This window comes from Cariama cristata, unplaced genomic scaffold (genome assembly GCF_000690535.1).
Source record: "Cariama cristata isolate BGI_N322 unplaced genomic scaffold, ASM69053v1 scaffold43281, whole genome shotgun sequence".
NCBI lineage: Eukaryota > Metazoa > Chordata > Aves > Cariamiformes > Cariamidae > Cariama > Cariama cristata.
In genome coordinates this window covers 40,603-49,490 of record NW_009598365.1, presented here as the reverse complement: position 1 = coordinate 49,490, position 8,888 = coordinate 40,603, and positions in this window count along the sequence as shown.

Genomic DNA, 8,888 nt, shown 5'->3' with positions numbered 1-8,888 from the left:
CGGCGCTGCCCTCGGCTGGGACCGGGTTTTGTGGGCGCAGCGAGTCCTGCGGGCGGTTGGCCGGGGGCAGAAGCGAGGCGGGCTTGTGGTCAGGGTGTTTGCTTAGGGGCACGAAGGAGCACTGGGAAGTGCTCGGCTGGAGGAGGCTTTAGGCCAGTGAAGCACTCTTAAGTGGGTCAAGAGCACTGTAAGTGGGTCTTGCTTGTCGTCTTCTGTACACTTGTTGCTTGTCTGGACAGGGAAATCTGCTGCTGCTCCTAAAATCTTTTACGGAGGTGGTAAAAATAATAACTCCTCTACTTGCACAATATGGGAACCTTGTTTTGCCGGTGGAGCACTCTCTGTGTGTGTGTTTATGTGTATGTTTCTATAAACGCTGGAGTTATCAACAACAGATAATGTAAATAGTTGACACTAGTGTAACAACAATTTGGATATTCCCAAGTGACAGTTAAATAAACTTTTGAAAAGTTTGTTTTGTTTTGTTTTTTCCTGAGGATCAGGTATTCATCTCTTGTTTGCTTAGGATGAGCAGCAAAGACTTTGAAACATACGGTAATTGACTAGAAGACAAAGAAGATATGACAGCTGTTGTTCTTACTAAGCTTTTCAAGCAGCGTTTGTTTCTTTTTGTGTCTGTTTTAGCCTTACAAGTCAGCTGATTTAGTGGCTTTAGTAGGTGTGTGTGTTGGAATTTGTTTAAGAAAACCATTAATATTAAATTACAACTTTTATGATATACAGACTTTGTCATTTTGTGTATGTAAACTGTTGTATGCACTTGTCACATATCTAAAAGTTTTTCTGCTATTACTCCTTGTTTAGAGATACATTTTGTTCTTTCTGCAGCATTGAAGTTCTTCAGACAGTTGAATTATCTTATGTATTGCAACTGTGTTGTGTATTTTTTAAAATGGACTCAGTTTTATAACATTGGCCAGATACTCTGGGCAAACTTTTCTGGGCATAATCTGGTTTTCAAGAGTGGAGGTCTTAACGTGTAATTTAAACTCTTTGTTTTCACTCCCTTGCTATAGTCGGTGTCGGGGAGTATTAAATTCCTGGTTCTGTCCTGGCTGTGGTCTTCACAGGTCTGTTCTGGAACTCAGTGAAGAACTGTTTACTGCACAGTCCTCTCTCTCAGTACTGTTGTAGAAATCCTCAGCTTTCAGAGGCCTTTTTTGTAGTATTTCAGTAGTGAGGTGCTTGCTTTCTACAGAACCGTAATGAGACTACTTCAAATTTGGTGGTAGCTGCTGTAACAGAGGAAAATACGTTTATGATTGACAGAAGTAGATGTCATGGAATTATGGGTGCAGCACAGTCATAAAACACAGCCTGTTTTCCTTGTTGTCTTTGACTATGAGCTAATATTGTTTATACAAGAAAGGAAGCAATTGTGTTTTGGGTTTGTTTTTCCTTTTCCTGTAGGGGTACTAGCTAGTTCCCGTTACGAAGATTTTAAGCTGTGGCTCTTACATTACGGAGATAACCTATTATGTGTAAACTTCATCTGTACTGTGACAATTAATCCTCTATGAAAACTGTGAGTATGTGTTAGTAGGCAACTTGAAAGAATTTCGTTGTTGTGTTGGAATTGTAAGATTAGTTGAGAAAATATGGAAATGACTCCCTTGTCTGAACTGACAAATAAATATGGTTAAATAAGCCTGTGGATAAGGTTACTGGCAGCTTCATGGTGAAAACCATGGAGAATTGTTGCTAACGTGGAAAACTGAATCGGAATTAGTGATGGAGGAGTTAAAAGCTGCATTCCAGCTCAGTCCAGGTTTTCAAAATGATGCTTTCTGAGTATAAATCAGATATGAAAAAATAATCTAATGTGAAGAACAAAAGTGTATTTTTGGCATACTTCTTAAGCAAAACCTGTCATGGTGAAAATTCCTTGAACAGTGTATGTTCTCAAACAGAAATATAAAACGTGATGAGTATAGGAGCTTAAATTCTACCAGGTCTTCAAGAGAGTCAGACACAAACAAAGGGCTCCCCCTTACCCAGCGCCCCCTGCCCCCCCCCAAGTCTTTGCACTGATGGAGTTGTATGAGTGCTGTTGAACTGGTGGCGTTACTACTAGTTGGTTCAAGTGCCTAGTGAGTGGTGGTTTTGCCATTTGGGTGAGATTCAGACTTGAAGCCTGACTCCTGGATACAGGTTAGAGAGGCTGGAGTTTGAAAAGCCTGTGCTTGCTCTAGGCAAGAGTTTCTGTTGATTTATCATGAAGGGAAATTAATGGGAATTGGCAGGGCATGTAATGCCAGTGATTTTAATGCTTGGTTCTCTGCTGCTATCTTATATCTTCAGTTGCATGTTTGAGGATCTGTGTCAAGCATTCATGTACAAAAGATACTCAATATTGGGCACTAAAAATTTTGCAAGTTTTACAGGTTTCTGGTTGTGTAACCATATCATCCAAGGCCCAGTGCAAAGAAACAAGGCTTGCTTTCGTCAGTGGAGATGCTGTCTGTGCATGAGGAAAATGTTGATAAGGAAACTTCAGGAGGTTGTTGGATTATTTTGCCATCAGGATTTCAAATGCTTAAATAGAAGTAGTTCTGAAATAGAATTAGCAGTTTTGAGTATTTATGATAAGAAAGTGTCTGTGTCTGAGTCATTCAATGAATTTTCTGACAGATCATGTTGGTAGATTTGAAAAGATGTTACATGAGATAATGGTAGTGATTATGAAAAAGCATTTGGGACAGTGTTTAAGGGGAAGAATATTACTTTAAACTGTATCATTCTCTGATAAAGCTTGTTTTAAATGCCTTATAATTTCTACAAGATATATTTAGCTGTTTGTACTTAACATGGTGACCAGCTGCCTCTGCTTTGTAAAGCAATATGTTTGTCAAGACATGTTCAATAAAGAAACTGATTTTCAAAAGTTAACAATATGGAGACAAACAAGGTACTAGTTCTGCTTCTTCAGAAAACAGATTTCTGAAAGCATGTTAAACTTTCAGTTGTTTATTTGAATATGCTCCTACTACCGGAACATTTTACTTTTGAAGTAAGATGCTGTAGATGAGTATGTAAACTAATAAGAAGCAGGGGGTAGTTGTTTCCACATAGTTCCTGTTGCAGTGCTTTGAAAAGAATGACCTTCTGCCTTCTGTGTGGCAGAATGAGAGATTCAGACTTTTATCATCAAGTAACTGTAAAACTGAGCTGGAGTTTAACTTGCCCAGTGATTACATGTTTCATGGAAAGTTTGTCTCAATGGTTTGACATAAAGTCTTTATCTTAGTCCACTTTGAAGATGAACCCCAAGGTTTCCTTTCAGGACAGTGACAATCATTTTGTGTACAGAAGACCACTCACCACATTGTGGTGTGGTGGTAAGGAGACAGCCTCTCTTGGGAAAGGAGGTGCTGCAGCTTATACTGCTACTGCTTGGTTTGAGAAATAGCAAAGAACTGGAAGCAAGGAGGTGTTGGCAAAAGTAAGATGCTCAGAACTTTGAAGAGGAAATATTTTATGTTTAATACCAATTTCCCTCTGATTTAACATGATTTTCAATTACAGCTTCTTTGGAATTTTCAGAACCTCATGGAAATCTCTCTATCCTTCACTGGTTTTTAAGTGGCATCTGTTTGAGTTATGATATGGCCAGGGTAGGAAGAAAACTACTGTCCAGGTTTTGTTGTTTGTCCTCTTTTTTTTTATTTTTATTTGTAGCTTAATAGTCTCTTGAGCAGATGAAATATGTTGTAGGGATGATGGGTATAAAATAAAATTAGATGGCAGTTGTATTTGTTTTTGCATGTAGCCATGATTAGTCTTGTATTCTGGAGCTGCAGATTTCTGCTGCTCTGTTAGTGGAGGAGAGAGTCTCTTTTTTGGGCTGTGCAGGATTCTTTGGCCTTATGTGAACTCTATGTGTGTCAGTGAATGTTTCAGGACTTCTCAGGGCTGGCTTTTGCTTAAATTGCTAGCAGAAAGGTGTCTTCAAATGTATAGATAGATCTAAGGTTCACAGGACATGTAATTGTCAGGGTAGAAAAATTTACAGCATGGTTCAGATGGATTTCGGTAGCTGTGAAAATGCAGTGGAGTCTCCTGGGATGTGCCAGCTGCTGTAGCTCTCTGTGAACAGGGCTAATTAAGCCCTTGTGAGAACAGAAAATAGTCAGACACTATTTAGAGGAAGAAAGTGTTGGAACAGGCAGAGCTGTCATCATTGGCTCTGAGGTACCTTTAGACAGCAGTAAGCAAGAGAGTAGACAATTTACTTGCAGAATGGGTTGAAAGTCAAGTCAGAATACTTAAAATGGGTATTGCAGTGTTTTGCGGACAGATCCAAGTACATAGCAAACTTCTGTTGAGACCTGCCGCAGGAAAGGCTACTTCCTTTTTTTTGCCCTGTCTTATTCTCTTCTTTTTAGCAGTATTTTGTCTCAAACGGGTTAGCATTCATGTTTCTTCACCTAATGCTGAAAACCAAACATACACTAGATATAGATGTCATAATGTTACAACGTTGCCTGCATTTGTATAGATCATGTAAAAGTCTAGCCGTCTTTGCCAACATGAGTTGTTTTTCTAAATGTAGCTATGATCATCTGCGTATATTCAAAGGTAAGGTGTACTTATGTCAGCCTAACCATACCAAAGCCATTTCTCAAATTTGTTCATCCAGTTTTCCTCCTTCTTAACCAAATTAAATGCTCTTTTCTCCATCCTGTTTGATTTCATCTGCTGAGAGGATTGAAGAGACTGCTGTTCCTTGCTTGAAGCCAGGGTCAATTGTGCTACTCTGTTTAGGTCTAGAGGATGACAATTTATATGCTACAGACTTTGTCAGGAGATCACTGGGTGTGTTAAGCAGTTTTCCTGCAACTTTTAGGTAAGAGTAATTTTGTTGGTATGAACCTCTTTAGTGGGCTTTTCTGTTTTAAAGATGGCATTCTGATGAGGTTCCTGTTTTAGCTCCTTACTGGTGGGTGTTTATTGCTTGACTAATACAATTTTCTCAAAATGTTGTCATAAGTGTGTTTTAGTAAATTGGATGTTTATGGGTATTTGAATAAACAGGCTGTTCGTCTGGAGGGAATGTGCCATGAACCTTCTTGCTGTACAAAATATTTTCTTCATGTAAGTCTGCAGGCTTTATTAAAGGTACTTATTTGTGCTCTTTTAATTTCTTGTGCAAACTACTTGGTGGGTGATACTAGGTTTTGGGACCTGTTACCATGATAAGGACTTCAAGCCCACATATGTCTATACATTGTTTCTGAGGTTTTGTAAAATGCAGAACTTTTGATGAAAAGGGAATAAATAAATTGAGGCAATAAAAGCTGCCTTCTGAGAGCAAATACCACCTCTGGCTTCTTAGATGAAATCTGAATGGTAAAATTCCTTTAGCTAATCTTTAACTCCTGCTTGTACTAGAAATACTTGTATCTGTGTCTCCCAGTCTGCAGTGGGAGCAGTTTTAAAAACCTATGCAATGCAAAGATAAATATAGCTGAGACTGGCTATACTCTCAGTCCTGAGAGTATTGGCAGGCTTTTATCTGCAGGGAAAGGGATTTTAGCATTTGGAACAAGGAAGTGGATGGCCAGTAGGACTTGAGATGAAGAGTCACTGAACATGCATTTCAGCTTCTCTCAGCTGGCAGTTTAGGTATGCTTTTGTTATGAAGAATACTGTACTCCATTTCCTAGTGGGCTGCTCCTGAGATTTAGTGGTTGCCATACCCTGGTGTAAACTGAAGGATGTGCTTTTTCTGTTTTCCTTCCTATTGCTTTAGTTTATGTCTTGGTCTCCATGGCTGATGGAATTTGTGGGCATGTGTTACTTAGACAAATACTAGTGTTGTGGACATAAGTTAGAGGTGGTGGAATCTGGTACTTTCTGACATTGTGGGGTGATGCAACCAATTTGCTTGTGAAGAACAGTGTGTTTTGCAAATTGCGTTAGTTTAAGCAACAATTTGTGTGTCTATGTATTCCATAGCACAGCATATAGCATTGCAAGACTGATAACAGCAATGTTCTGCTGTTCTCAGTATTAATCTTTTAGGCAAATAGTTTTTTGTTTTAATGGAACATGAGTGTAGAAATAAAAGGAAGAGCCTATTCATAATTCTTATTGAAGTAGCTATGTGACAAAGTGCCAACTATTGGCTTTCTGCCTGCTGTACCTTCAGTAGGGAACAAAATGGATTATTTTGAGGTGGGTGTCCTGAGAGTTGAGAAAAGCATAAGAAAGTCAACAAAAGCTTTACTTAGTGGTTTTCTGACCTTTATATAGTCCAAGTTAAGAGGAGGATGCTGAAAAAAGTCTTGTGTCCTGATGACCTTAATGTCCATGGTTAAGTGCAACAGCCCTTTGACTTCCTGCTCTGTGACTTTTTAATAATTGGCAACCATATGAATTCTGCAGCATTACAGAAATAGTTCAATAACAAATGTATTATAAAAATCTTTTCCTTTTTGCGAGCTTCACTAATGCAGTGAAGGAAGTTGCTAGGTAGCTTAGACTTGATTTGTAAGATACTTCTTAAGGGGCAATTTTCAAATATATTTTTGGTATAGAAGAGGGATACTAAATTTCTCTGACCACCTGATAATTATGAATTATTCGTATCACTCCTATGAAGAATGTAAAGGAATAGTTTTTGGTGGTGTGTTTTTGTTCTCTTTTTAGGTCTTCCTCCAGAAACACAGAGCATAATTTGCCAAAGCCTCCTTTTCTTTTTATTAGGATTTTTATAGGTGTTCTGGCATTCTTATATCAACTAAGATTGTAGAGAAGGAAGATCAGTAATAAAACACTGAAACTTTCTGGGTTATGGAGTTCCAGTGTTTGATTCGGGAGGAGGTGACTTATTGCTAAAACAGTTGAGATGATGTGTATTGATTTGAGCTACTGTATCTATAAAACTCTTCTAATTTGACCTTGATCCTGTACTGTGGAATTTACAGGTACGATATTTCCTGTCTTCTGCCATGAAGACAAACTCAGAATTTTAAGTTAAGCTGATCCTTGATAAGAGCTAGAGAGGCTCACCAAGTTTCACAGCGCTTGCATAAATGTTTCTGTCCAAAACATCTAACTAGTGGATGATGCTGTTGAAAATGCCAGTTATGTCAGCTGATTTGGAAGGACTCCAGTATACGTGGAAAGGAGGGTGATACACAAGACTGTTGGAGACGATACCGACAAATCTCAAATACTCAGATAAGGTCAGGGTTGATGTAACAGTGCAACTCTGCATGGCTGTGGGTAACCTAGGTCCACTTTGGGTTTTGAGCAGCAGAGTCTTAAAATGGTGTTGGAAAAGTAGTACAAGATGTTCTCAGAAGGACATTAGTTTTTCATTCCATATAAGCCCTTTCCAGATGACTTTTTCTGTATCAGTTAACCGGTTCAAATACCCCTTGTTACACATCACAGTAAAGTCATTGTGAAAAACAAAGCATGATTGCAGAACCGATGACTGTTTTCCTCTGAAAACTCGTGTCTTGGCTCCATTTCAATAGTTCATTATTATGTAAGTGCCTGAGGGCTTATCTACCTGCAAGACTCACATGAATGTTTTGTACAGTCTAAGGTCATCCTTGAAAAGGTACAATTCCACATTCCTATTCTTTTAGAAGTAAGTATGAGGTGTCCAGTAGTTCTTGTAGAACCACTTGAAATCTTACTACCTTTTGAGATGCTTTATCACATGTAGAGATTGAAACTCCCTTAAAACTTGGTGTTCCCTTCTTGGAGATCCTGTTCTAGGGTAACAGAATATTTGAACACTTTCTCATTTCAAGCCAAAGGGACTCGTGAATTGGGTAATAATCTGAGTAATGTCTTTGTAATAAATGAACACTTTATAAGCATATTATTTGTTACAACATTCAAAGTCACAGGTAACAGTGGTGGTATTTGGGATTGACCAAAGCATAGCTGCATAATTCCTATTGTAAAATGACGTTTAGTCATACTAATGATGGAGTAATTGAGAATTACTGGCACTTAAAATTAATTGCTAGGCAGGCATAAAAAGGAAAGGTGTAGAATGTATGCATTACTGCTGCTTGCATTGGAGGCTGCTTCTTCAGAGGATGTGACAGGTAATAGACCTGTATCAGCATATTGTGCTGATGGTGATCCAGTCGCTAAGCAAACATGCAGGATGTGTATGCTAAAACTGCTTCTCTTCAGTGATTGTCCAACTGTCTTTATTCATCTTTGAACTTTTGATTTGATTGTGCTGAAAATCTTGGATCACCTGGTAAGTTATCTAGAGAATTGATTATACTAGGAGGCAAGTGGTCTGTTAGTGAAAACCAATTCCTCTTTCTGTTGGAAATACTGAATAAGGAAGCCATACAGCTGGAAGGTTTTAAACTGTTGGGTACAAAACATTGTACAGGAATATTACCAGCACTTATTATACGTAATGTAATATGTGTAATGTTTGAATCAGCTTTTCTGTCTTGTGTACTACTTGCAGTACGGATGAAGTAGGTTGTATAACTTACAAACCTTCCCTCCTCCGCTGGAGTGCAGAGAATGTCAGTTTGAAGCTGGCATGTGAGTGCTGTATGCATTACAACTCCAGTGACACAGGATCCCAAGATAAACTCAGCCTTCGTTTAGTGAAATTTTTAGGCTCCAACAACATGCCATGAAGTGGAGAAAATGGAAATAGAGTACAGGAAAAGTCCTCTACATTCCTTGTTGTTTTCAGGCTGTAATATTTATGTAATAGAGGATCTCTCCCAAGCTCCGATTTCAAACTCCCACGTGGACCAAAAGCAACATTGTATATGGCTTGACAAAAGTCCTTTCAACTAACTTTAAGTGAGCTGAGGCAGATAAACATGTGGATTAATGTATTTGACAGTAATAAATCAGTTTTAACA